Source organism: Artemia sp. Qi Xiang Cuo, chromosome 10 (assembly GCF_049724085.1).
Source record: "Artemia sp. Qi Xiang Cuo chromosome 10, ASM4972408v1, whole genome shotgun sequence".
In the NCBI taxonomy this organism is placed as follows: domain Eukaryota; kingdom Metazoa; phylum Arthropoda; class Branchiopoda; order Anostraca; family Artemiidae; genus Artemia; species Artemia sp. Qi Xiang Cuo.
In genome coordinates, this window is record NC_142803.1 from 75,336,701 (window position 1) to 75,349,489 (window position 12,789).

A 12,789-nucleotide genomic window follows, 5' to 3' on the forward strand; every position below is an offset into this window, starting at 1 on the left:
CAAATGCACTTTTCTGCGACCTTCATGTGCACGAGTGTTTTGATTTTTTTCGGCCCCCTCCTGACCATTATATGAGTAGTTTCAATCAAATACCACTAAGAGTTTTTGAAATTTTGAAGTTACGCCATTTACACATTTAGCTCAGTATATGCTGGCAGTTTCGCTGAATTTTTTATATAAATTCACTTAAAAATAACTGAGAGGCCCTCAAAAGATTGAGTCAGTTGGAAAGGTGCACAAGACGGCCTCTAAAAAAGAAAAAACCTTGATGAAAGGTGGATTTTGAATGAACTTGCACCCGCCGCACCGAAGACTTTGGTGCTAACTTGTCTGAACAACTTAAGGAAAAATCGCAGTCTTTTACGTACTTCTCTCTTGCGATGGACGAAAGCACTGATGTGTGGGATAAGGAACAATTTCTAGTATTTGTGTTAAAGTTTTTTGAAAACTTTCATGCATATTAATTTTTTTGCAAAGGGGGTAGGATTTATTTCACCACTTAGAACAAGCTCTGGTTTCATGGGATAAATTAAACAGAATCACCATGGACGGTGGAAAAAAACATGCGTGGTCATAATAAAGGTGTCGTTGGAAGAGTCAACAGCAAACTTCTGGAGTCCGGACCTGAAGCTCTGTATACATTTCACTGTATTGTCCATCAAGAAGCATTGTGTTGTAAGGTTTTATCGTGGAGAGAAATAATGGATACCGTTATATCTGTTATTAATTTTATAAGAAAAAATAGGCTTAATCACCGTCAGTTTGAGAAGTTTTTGGAAGATGTGTAAGCTGAAAATAGCAACGTGATGTATTACTGTGAAGTAAGATAGCTAATCCGAGAATCAATGCTTCAACGATTTTTTATTTAAAGAAAAAAATTTGTAACTTCATGGAGATGAAAAGAAAGGTAAGGCTCGAGCCTTACAACAACCTGAGGGTTTTAGATCTTGGGTTTTTAACTGATCATGGATGCAGCGGCAGCTGCAACCTAGTAAAGAGCGATCAAAATCCCATAGAAACAAAAAAAAATTTAAACAGCCTTGTTAAAAAAAATTGCCATGTGACACTGATTCAGGAATTACTGTTATTTTGTTACTGTTATGACTGTTAATTACTTTAATTACTATTAATTACTGTAATTACTGTTATTACTGTTATTTTTGTTTGTCTTAAAAATAAAAGTGTTTATTGCAAAAATAAAATTTTCATGAATTAAAAAAAAATCCTGAAACCCCTCAAAAATCACGTCAGATCAAAACAAAAAGTGTACCATTAGAATCAGCATGGCTGAAACCCTAATATACGGAAATTACAGTCCCCTTTTATGAAAAACAAGGAAAATCACTTTTTTGCATCGGTAGCACTGATCTGTCTCCCTTTTTTTCTTTTTGTCTCTAGGCCTAGCGGGTTACCCGAACATCATTGAAAAATTGTTAATGGCTCATTCAAAAGCTATTTCTAATATCTACGTTCTTTTTATGGATTCTGCCATCTGCAAGTACCGTATCGCACTAAAATGGCACTTTGTGCCATTTCTCAAGGGGTGGCACTAGCAGGCTACCATAACATCGTAGACAGATTTTTTATAGCTTGGAAGCATAAAATGATATAATTGCAATAATTATGGTCCAAAACCTTAACTGGAGGTTTGCACGAAAACCTACCGCACGTTCCTCCTCCAGGCCCTCTTAATACGCTATGCCATGAAAGTCCTACAAACACTATTACATTAAATTATATTATTAGAGGCATGGATCTGTTATTGTAATTAATTTAAAAAACTTTCCACAAATAAGTTTTTCAAAGAAAAGTAAAAAACTCCATTAAACAAAAAATGAGCAAAAATAAAATCAAATAATCTACCAAGCGTGAAACTACCACAAATCAGCATCGATAAATTTCCTGAAAAATATATAAATGATTTTACTTTTATAACTTTCTTTTTTTTAAGACTTTATAGTTTGGCCTGTTATTTGTATGCTGGAGATATATTTTCAGAAATTGTTAACAACATACACCCTTTTAAAAATCTGGACACAAATAGAATAGTTTAATTTAGTTTCATACCTCCTCTAGCTGACCTGAAAAGGAAAACTTGATACCATTCGCAGAAAAATCTGTTTACTTTCTTTGATAGTTTTGATACACTTAGGCTATTTTGATTTGGTTAAATTTTAAGAGCAGAAGTAGCCCCAAAATTTTTAACATAATAACCTCAATCGTTCTTGGGATACTGCTGAGATGCCTTATTGGGAATTAGAATTATCACTGTGCATTTTGATTTAATCTTAAGGAAACATTTATTTTTTAAACATAATGGGAAAATAGGTGGGGGGGTGAGGAAGGGGGATTAGTTGCCCTCCATTCATTTTTGACAATTAAAAAGGGCATCGGTCCTTTCTATTTTCAATCGAATGAGCCTTTTCGAAGTTACCACGACAAATCCTTCAATACGAAGTGCCCTGGTCTAAACAACAACAAAAAATAATACACTACTAAATATCAGTATATGTATATTAAACTGACAATGCACATTCATTTGTATTTTTTCGGTAAAGTGCAAATTTTGTTCTGGCCTTGGGAAGGCATAGGGGTTTGCGCCCAACTTAACTTAATTTCTGCTCGTTTTGAGTTTGACTTGGTTAATTATTGTAGGTTCGTTTCGTTTTGGGATTCATTTATTTATCAATGCTGATTTGTGGTAGTTTCACGCTTGGTATATTATTTGATTTTATTTTTGCTCATTTTTTGTATAATGGAGTTCTTTACTTTTCTTTGAAAAACTTATTTGTGGAAAAAGTTTTTTAAATTAATTTCTCTTCGTTTTGTATTGATATAGTCTTTTCAGAGAACAAGAAAATAATACTTTAAATCTTTTCGTTTTTTAAGACTATATTTTGGCCAGCTATTCGTATGCTGGAGAAAAATTTTCAGCAATTTTTAATACACCCTTTTAAAAATCTGGATACAAATAGTACTGTTTAATTTAGTTTCATACCTCATCTAGTTGACCTGAAATGGAAAACTTGATACTTGCCCTCAAATCACTTGCCCTCAAATCACTTTCGACTATTAAAAAGGGCATCAGCCCTTTCTATTTTCAATCGAATGAGCCCTTTTCGAAGTTCCCCTGACAACTCTTTCGATACGAAGTGCCCTGGTCTAAGCAACAACAACAACAAAAAATAATACATTATACCCACTTCGATCTTTACTATAAATATGTCAAGCCTTCCAATCACTTTCGACTATTAAAAAGGGCACTAGGCCTTTCGATTTCCAATCGAATGAGCCCTTTTGGAAACGACAACGCTTTCTATAAACACTTTATATGCCCCCAGAGCATAAATTACAACGCTTACCCTAGGGTCTGTTAGGGTGGTTGTCATCCTCTAGGACCAAATTTCCAGAACTTTCAACTACGTTAAACAACATGGCTATCTCAAACTTTTGATTGGATGTGTGTGGGGAAATGGTGGGCGTAAGAGGGGCGGTAGTCACTCGCCAATCATTTTCAACGATTAAAAATGGCCCTAGCCCTTTCAATTTCCAAGCAAATGAGCCCTTTTGAAGTTTCTATGACAAAACTCAATAAAAATCTTATATGCCCCCAGAACATGACTTACAACCCTTGCTTTGAATGCTGGGGGAGGGGGGGGGTTGTGTCATTCTCATAGACCTAAAAGACCTAATGTCCTGAACTTTCTACTACGTTGAACAAAAAGGCTATCTGAAAATTTGTTTGGAGGAATGGTGGGCGTGAGAGGGGGTTAGTTACCCTCCAATCAATTTTGACTATTACAAAGGGCGCCAGCCCTCTCAATTTCGAATTGAATGAGCCCCTTTTGAAGTTTTATGACAAGTTTATCCATATGAAAACCTCATATGCCCCGAGGGCAGAACTTACAATCTTTGCCCTTGGGGCTCAGGGGGGTTTGCCCTTGGGGGGTTTGTCATCCTTAAATACATAATTTTCTTAACTTTTAACTACCTTGAACAAAATGGCTGTCTCTAAACTTTGATTGAATGTTTTTGGGGAAATCTCGGACGTAAGAGGGGTATCAATTACTCTCCCCTCACTTTCGACTATTAAAAAGGGCAATTTCAATTTCCAATCAAATGAGCCCTTTTTGAAATTTCTATAACAACTTTCTATAAAAACTTAATATCCCCCGAGGGCATAACTTAAAACCCTGGCACTGAGGGCTGTGAGGGGGTTGTCATCCTCAAAGACCTAATCTCCAGAACTTTCAACTACGTTGAACAAAATGGATATCTCAAAATTTTGATTGAATGTGTTTGGGAAAATGGTGGGCGTGAGAGGGGCGTTAGTTACTCTCCAATCACTTTAAACTATGAAAAAAGGCACTAGCCCTTTCAATTTCCAGTTGAATGAGCTCTTTTGAAGTTTCTACGCTTTCAATAAAAACCTTCTACGCCCCCAGGGCATAACTTCCAACCCTTGCCCTGGGGGCTGGGGGGAGGGGTTTTTACCCTTAAAGACCTAATTTCCAAAACTTTCAACTATGTTGAATAAAATTACTATCTAAAATATTCACTGGATGTGTTTGGAGAAAAGATTGGCGTGAAAGGAGGGTTAGTTGCCTTTAAATCACTTTTGACTATTAAAAAGGACACTAGTCCTTTTAATTTCCAATCGAATGAGCCCTTTTTTCTAGTTTCTAAGACAAAGATTTCAATAAAAACTTTATATGCTCCCAGGGCATAACTTCTAACCCTTTCCCTGAAGACTTTGGTGGGAGTGTCCTGCTCAAAGGTATAATTCCCTGAACTTTGAACTGCGTAGAACAAAATGGATATCTCAAAATCTTTATGCTATGTGCTTCTGCTAGTCTCTGCTAGTCTAGTTTCTGCTAGTCAGTATGTGATTTATAAAACCCTGTCTTCATCATGGCTTTTTCAGGCGATGTCGGCCGAGTAAAAGCATCTTTTTGTTCATCGAAAAACAAACGTTCCTGAAAAACATGTATTGTTTTGTGAAGCACGGATAATGAACTTAATGGTATAGACTTAACGTTTTTCGTAGCTGTCAAGGTTGTCTACAGTATTTACTTGATGTTTCTTTTCTTTCCTAGATTGGTAAATTAGAAATTAAATTAAAATAGGTTTTCAACTGAAACTAAGGAGTGACATTAAAACTTAAAACAAACATACATTACTTCGTATAAATAAAAAAGATCATGGCAGCGTTGTTTCTACATTAAATTTTAATCATAAATTAACATAGATTAATTTAAAAAAATGAAGTTTTTCCGAGGACAGTAAAGAGCAAAGTTGAAAATTAAAACAGACAAAATTATTACTTCTCAGTCTATCTAATATAAATCAATAAAATTGATAGAGATAAACAAAATAATTACGTTTCCCTATGTTTCTAGTGTTATAGAAAACTAGCGCCTCACTGAAAACATAAAATAATATAGAAATTTTGGTACAATAAAAGCAAACCAATAAAAGACGCTTTTCACAGAATAAAAATTTTATCAATCCCTTTTAAGATCAATCCCTTTTAAGATTAAGCAACAATCAATTTTAGGATTATTGTTATATTTTCGTTTTTTGTTTAATATGGTATCACTTTTGCACAATGGCTCAGTTCAATAACTGGCTCTGGTTTTGCTTCTGAAAAGGACAAGTCATGACTAGTTTGTAGACAAGTTCGAAGTAAAACCATCTTGATAGTATTAGGATTATAGACTAGCTTTAGAATTTGTATCATAGCTTGAAATTCACTTTTCTATAGAGAGAAATATCCAGATTTCCAGACTTCACATTATGACTTATTTGATGCTCATTTCAAGTAATCGTAAAGCATATTTATTACAATTTAAGATTGTATATTACTCACTGTTGGTGAAATAGTTGGTGAGACCAAAATACAACCTTATAAATACATCAAATATTTCTGTATGCTGTTCAGTTACTATTCATTTATTTTAAAAAATATTTAATTTTACACTGATGTTTTTAAGCTGATTTTAATTGTATACTGAAAGTTACTGAGGTCAAAACTGGTGTAATGCTATGGAAAGCTTTACGGATTAGTTTATTGTTGTCAGGCGACATTCTCACTTTTGACTTCAAAACCAATATTCCTGTTTCTTATACTTGACTTTTGTGTTTTCAGTAAACACTCCAGTTTTCTATAATCCTAAACACCTAGGGAAAGATAATTACTTTGTATATCTGTATTTGTTTATTGATAATATTAGATGGGCTGTGGAGTAATATTTTTTGTCTGTTTTAAGCTTCAACTTTGCTCTTCGCTTCCCTCGGATTTTTTAAATCAATTTTATTACAGAACTGAATCTACTCAATACACGTTTACAACCAAAAATAAATTTATATGCCAGATGTACTCAGATGCTAAAGCATTTGAAATGAAACTAACATTATTTATCGAGCATACTGAAGAAAGAAGGCTCGATCATTTTCTAAATTGCATGAAAGCAGTAGTAGAAGATAATATGCATTTTGTTTGGCAAAATACTAAATTGAAACGTGCATTAATACAACTTCAAACTGAGTTTGAAAATCGTTTTTCATTTCAAAAGATCTTACGTAAGGTGGTTATAGTCGTACACCCCTTCGCAGTGGATGTCAGCAATGAACCAAGTGATTTGCAAATCAACGCGATAGATTTGTAAAGTGATAGGCACATTTAAAATGACCGAGTGAAAAAAAAACTAGGTGGATTTCTTTGGAAATTTGTGTTCTTGAATTTAATAGGATTTATAAAGTTTTGCAAAGCAAATAATTACTATGTTTGGTAGTATACATATTTGTGAGCAAACCTTAACAATTCCGAATTATCGAAAAAAACAAACACTTTTCTCGGTTATCGGAAATACATTTAGACGCAATACTTCGTGTCTCTACTACAAAAATGCAAGCTAATATAAAAAAAATTGTAAGTCAAATGCAACAACAAAAGTCTCATTGATTGTATTAACCACCATAGACGTAAAAATATACATTAAGCGATTAATTTTTAAACCTAAAATATTTGTATATAAATATTGTAGATATATTTTAATCATTATGGTATACCTACAATACTACATTACAGTGTAATGACCTGTGACCTTAGTGTGACCCGTGTAATATCCCCACGTAAAATGTTGGCCCTTTTACAAGAAAAGGGTGCCAACCTGTGCTGTAAAAAATCCACAGCATGAGTATTGGACTCAAGTCCTCTGAGAAGTGGATTCATGTGTCCTAGAAATGCCTGCACACTTTATAAATCAATGCTTAGATGTTCTAACAAAGCATATGTGATAGAGCGACAGAGCTTACTTTCAATGAAGCTCACCAAAACAAGGTTTGCCCCATAGAAGAGTTAAATTTTCGAACAAATATTCTGATGTACTTGAGAATTTAAATTTACGGAGTTAGGAAGTAAATTTTAGTGTACATGGTTGAACGTGTTAGTCAAATCAGGAATAGAATTCACCTCAAAAAGGAGACACTGAAAGCCCTGTCACTTTTTTTTCCTGAAAGTGACCGTGTTGGATAGCGCAAAAAAAATTTAACTTTGAACAGTTGGTTTTTATACGCGATTAAGGAAAACAAATTTAAACAAGAAAAGGGTTGAAGTGATCTTGATGAACTTTGGAACTACATTTTCAACGAAAAAGAACGCATTATACGCGTAACTACTGTAGAAGAGAACTTGTCAGTTTTGTTTTTGCTGCCTTAAGAAAAAGTAAGAATGCCAAGGCGAAAGAAATGTTAAGGACCTTTGTTGTTTCATGTTGACGTTGTGATGTCTATTGCACTATTTTACTGCTCTAGAGAGGCAGTGAATACTCTTGTATTTTCATGCAAGCAAATAATTGTTTAATACAAGTCAAGCAACTTATCTGGCACTCGGTAATGTCAATTGACAAGATTCAAGATTCATTGAATAAAAATAGCTGTCGTAGTTACGGCTGACACCACAACTAAATTACGCTACCCTTTACAACAATATATATATTTGTATATATATATATATATATATATATATATATATATATATATATATATATATATATATATATATATATATATATATATATATATATATATATATATATATATATATATATATATATATATATATATATATATATATATATATATATATATATATATATATATATATATATATATATATAAATATATGTATACTAAGTACGATTAATAACACTAGTAAAAAAGGAACGAATGAATTGCTGAAACGTTTTGTCCTGCAGCGTACTGGTTCCAGCTTATTCATGTGACGTGTTTATCTGCTGACTGTGGCGGTCTGTGACCTATGACCTTTATTAAACAAATAATTTTTTAATGCAGGTCAAGCAATTTATCTGGTGCTCTGGAACGTCAATTGGCTCCTGGACTGTATCTTTAAACATGTGCAAGAAGTACTCCGATTGGCAAAATTCTACGAAAGGAATTAAAAATTAAAAAGGAATATAAAAAAAACATAATAGGCGTTCCTTTTGACAGTGTCAGTGAAAACTAGATTTGTTTGTTTTGGTTTTTACTAGGTATTTAACTGCAGTGCCTATAAATTATGCATTAAAAGCTCTACTTGATGGCCTTGAGCCTTTTTTAAAGGACTTGATAATATTTGTCTCAGAAGGTAACAAGAAACAGCAAATTTTTAGTAAATGCAAGAATTTGCTGACCAGGGGGTCCATACGCTTCTTAAAATATTTATTGTAGGCTGGCTTTCAATTGAAAAAGCTATAAAAGGGTGTTGGAGAAGTGGGCCATTCTTCTTCTCTTGCTTATCAACCATGTGCAAGAAGTACTCCAATTGGTAAAATGCTAAAAAATGAAGTAAAAATGCTGACCCTCGTGCCAACCATACTTGTCAGCAGAAAATTATCTTTGGCATATGAGCCCTAAGCTCCCATGAACAATTTTTTGCTCTCAACATGTTTTTATAAGTTTGATGCTTTCGCACTGAGTCATTCTGTATGGATGTTTAAAATAATAGTTTTTTCATTGTATTTGATGTTACCTAGCCACATTAAAAAAGATTTACGGAGCGTCTTTGGGTCAATAGCACAAGGGGTAAAAAATAACCTATAGTTTCTGAGATTTTAAGATTGAAATAGATAAATAATTATTTCTGCAAAACCCTCATCTGGTCATGGCAAAAGCAAAAAAAAACTAAAATTTAAGGACTTTGTAAAAAAAACGTACATAGTAACAACGATTACAACTGCATAGTAAAAACAGCATAACACCACCCGTAATATAGCACGTAATGTCATAATAACACAACAATATTCTAACACAAAATAATAAAAATTACAGAAATAATAACACAAAATAGATGGATAGATAGATAGATGTCTATTTAATGCTCCAAGGCCAAGGCTACAAAAAATAACAAACAAACAAACAAAAAACAGCTTACACACATTCGAAATTAATTTCAGCAATTAACACCCCCCTCCACCCATTACAATTGCCTCTATGTGTTATTCCCATTTTCGTATATTTTGCGATCTTTTTTTTGTTCCATAATCTTTAAATTCCATTATTGAAACCAACCACTCACTTGGCCATACATTACCAGAAAATAATTCATTCCGTAAAACGTGTAATTCGGGACAAGGGGCTATGAAGCGAAGTAGATCCTCGCCATTTTCTCCACACATAGGAATTGAGTAAAAACCATCAATTACTCTTATCCTCGCTAAATATTTCCCCCTATCTCCAAGTACTAGAAAATTACAGCTCCCTGATGTATACTACTTAATTTCTTCACATTTTAAACCTGCTTAAAATAAATATAATATATTCAGACCTCCTTCCACTGCCGGTAAACACCGTGGGCTGCCGAGGCCACGAATTCACACTACCATTTTGAATCTCCTGATCCTCCAGAACACCCTTTTCTAATTTTAATACATTTCCCGCTTTCAGTCCAACACCCTTCCCTTTGTTCCAAATTCCTGATAACCCACAACTATTTAAAAATGATCTCACCTAAGAAGCCCATGAAATTTTCCTTCTATCTTGCAACACCTCCAGATATGCTGCATTTACTAACCCACAATTCATTGAGCCAATCACCTTTTCTCAGTATCTTATCATTCTAACTGGTCTATTTACCTCGAAGGGACAAAAAAGTTAAAACCGAAATGGGAAGGGCCCTAACGGATTGTAAAAATTCTACCAAATAACTTAACCTATGTTCTAAAACATCACTATAATGAAAAGGAAGAAGTAGTACACCATAATAGAATAAAAAAAGAATTTTTTTCAAAACTTTGGAAATCAGTGCCTATACCTTCAGACGAAGAAATAGAGGAAACAATTTCACCAGTATATATCAGAAGACCATATGAATTTTTATGACTTTTTAACGACCGCAACGGTTGGGAGGAGCGAAAGGAGTATTTAGCCCAGACTTGGCTACAATCTCTCCACAACAAACAACAGAAAAAGGGAAATATTCGATGCTCATCGGATACTAGCGGTGAAAGCGACGAAGAAGAGCCTAAAACACAAACTGATGGCTTAAAACGTGATAAACCAAAGGTTAAATCCAAAGAAAAAGAAAAATTGGAAGGAACCAATGTATTATCTGATTTTCATGCATTAGACTTACCTACAGTCTAAACACAAAAATGGCTTTTGGAACAAACGCCATCTACCAGACGCGAGCACACAGAATGTGACACCGATAATTCTTCTACAGAAACAGAGATAACTAAACCGGGGCCATCTTTAAGAAAACCCTCCTTAAGAGAAAAATTATGGAGAAAAGTAAAGAAACCAGAAAGACAGCCACAAGTTTCTTCTTCAGCAGCACAAGTAGCTAAATCACTTATGAAAAAGGCCAAACATCATGAGAAACAAAGATTAAAAGTATTTGAGAGGCAACAAAACCGCGCTCGAATTAAGAGCCTTGTGAACCACACTATAGAGACCACGGAAAAACTTGCAAATAATATAAGGAAGACAAACAAAAATTTGGAATCTGAAATTCAGACCAGGAAACGGAGAAAGGGAGGACTAGCGTGGCCCCCAGCCGATCATTATTTGAATAAAATAGTGATAACGGAAAAAAAATAATAAATAAAAATTAAACGAGTAAAGAGCCTCTAAAGAAATATCTATATTTTAATAATGTCAAAATTGCTTTCATAATGTATCAAATAAATCCGGCCTGATAGTAGAAATCAAAAAGAGTGAAGCCCAAAGTCCCTTATATCCCAATTATTTGACAAATAGATTGTGCCTAGAAAGCCAACAGAAACCTTATCACGGAAACAATTACACAGGGCGTTAATAGGTGACTCGTAACTTTTAATGGGTGTAGTGAAACTAATTAAATCACATATATTTCGAATCAGCATTGGAAGGCGATTCTTTTGGTATGTATATTGAAAAAAATATTTTGGGGGTAATAAAAAATAAAAAAAAAACGAAGGAGAGTAATCTACTGAAATAGGGACATTGGAAGCTAGCAAATTTGGAGTGAACTCAATCACTGCTGGTCTCTCGTTGTTAAGTAAATGCGAAGCATCTACTAACCTTTGACTCTCCGAGGTGACACTTTCAGTCAAATTTGAAAAAAATTGTTTTTGAAGAATTTTAAAATTATTATAATGGGAAAAACAGCAAGAGTTTACATTAAGTCGACTACACATATAAGCTAGCTGTAATCTTATTATAAATAGTAGAAGATATAACAAATGAATACTTACCAAACAAGGACAGAAACACCATTAACAGAAATAATCAGGGCGAGGAAATTGCAGGTGAAAGACACCAATTACAGGACCATTTGCATTTGAAAACAAAAACTGCTTAACGTCTTGTTATTGGGGGGATCCACCAAGCTAACCAAAAATATATCAGAAATAAAGGTCAAATTTTGAAGGAAGTTTGAGCTGAATATTCGGGTAGAGTCCTACATCTTAGAATAAAAAGGATGCAGGCAACTTTACGCGGGCACTAAACCCATAAACTTTTAAAACAGGGCAATAGTCAAAATATCACGAAAGAGCCAAATTGCACTCAAATACTATATAAAACTAAGGCAAAAATTTAACAAAAATAAAATAAGAGATTACACGGAAACCACGATGGGCACTGAAAATCCAAATCGCTAAACAAATTTTGGCACGTACTAGGCACTATTTTTTTGGTGAAATACCATAGATATGGAATATGTGTTTGCGATGAAAGCCACACAATTTTGCGGAAATCAGGATATCGTAAACTTAAATTTGTATGAAGAAATGAGAACTAGCAAATTCGGGGCAAAACTTAATTAAAAGTATTCTAAAAATCAACTGAAGAATGCAGTACTTTTACAACAAAAACGCTTTTGAACGGAAAAGTTTAAATCATTAAAAAAAATACAGGTTGCAAAATTAGACACCCCCCACACACACACACCTCTTAAAAATAAAAAGATAATGAATTTGACCATGGAATGGCAATCAGCATTAAAACTTGTAAAATTTATTGAATAAAACAGGAAACATATAAATATAGGCTTAAAAACGACCTATTTTACTGAAAAAGAGGAAAAAGACTTGACAAAAACTTCATTGGCTTCAAAGGCTTCATTGAAGTAAATTAAAAAAAAAGAAAATGGTTCAAGTTGAAAATAAAGCCAGACGAAATTAAAGGAAAAGAAATTCAACGGAGTCAGTTAAACTCTGTTATACGCGCATATTGAACTGACCGAACGAGACTAGTACAAAAATTGTACTAAATAAGTACAAAATAAGTAGCATTAATACTACGGAG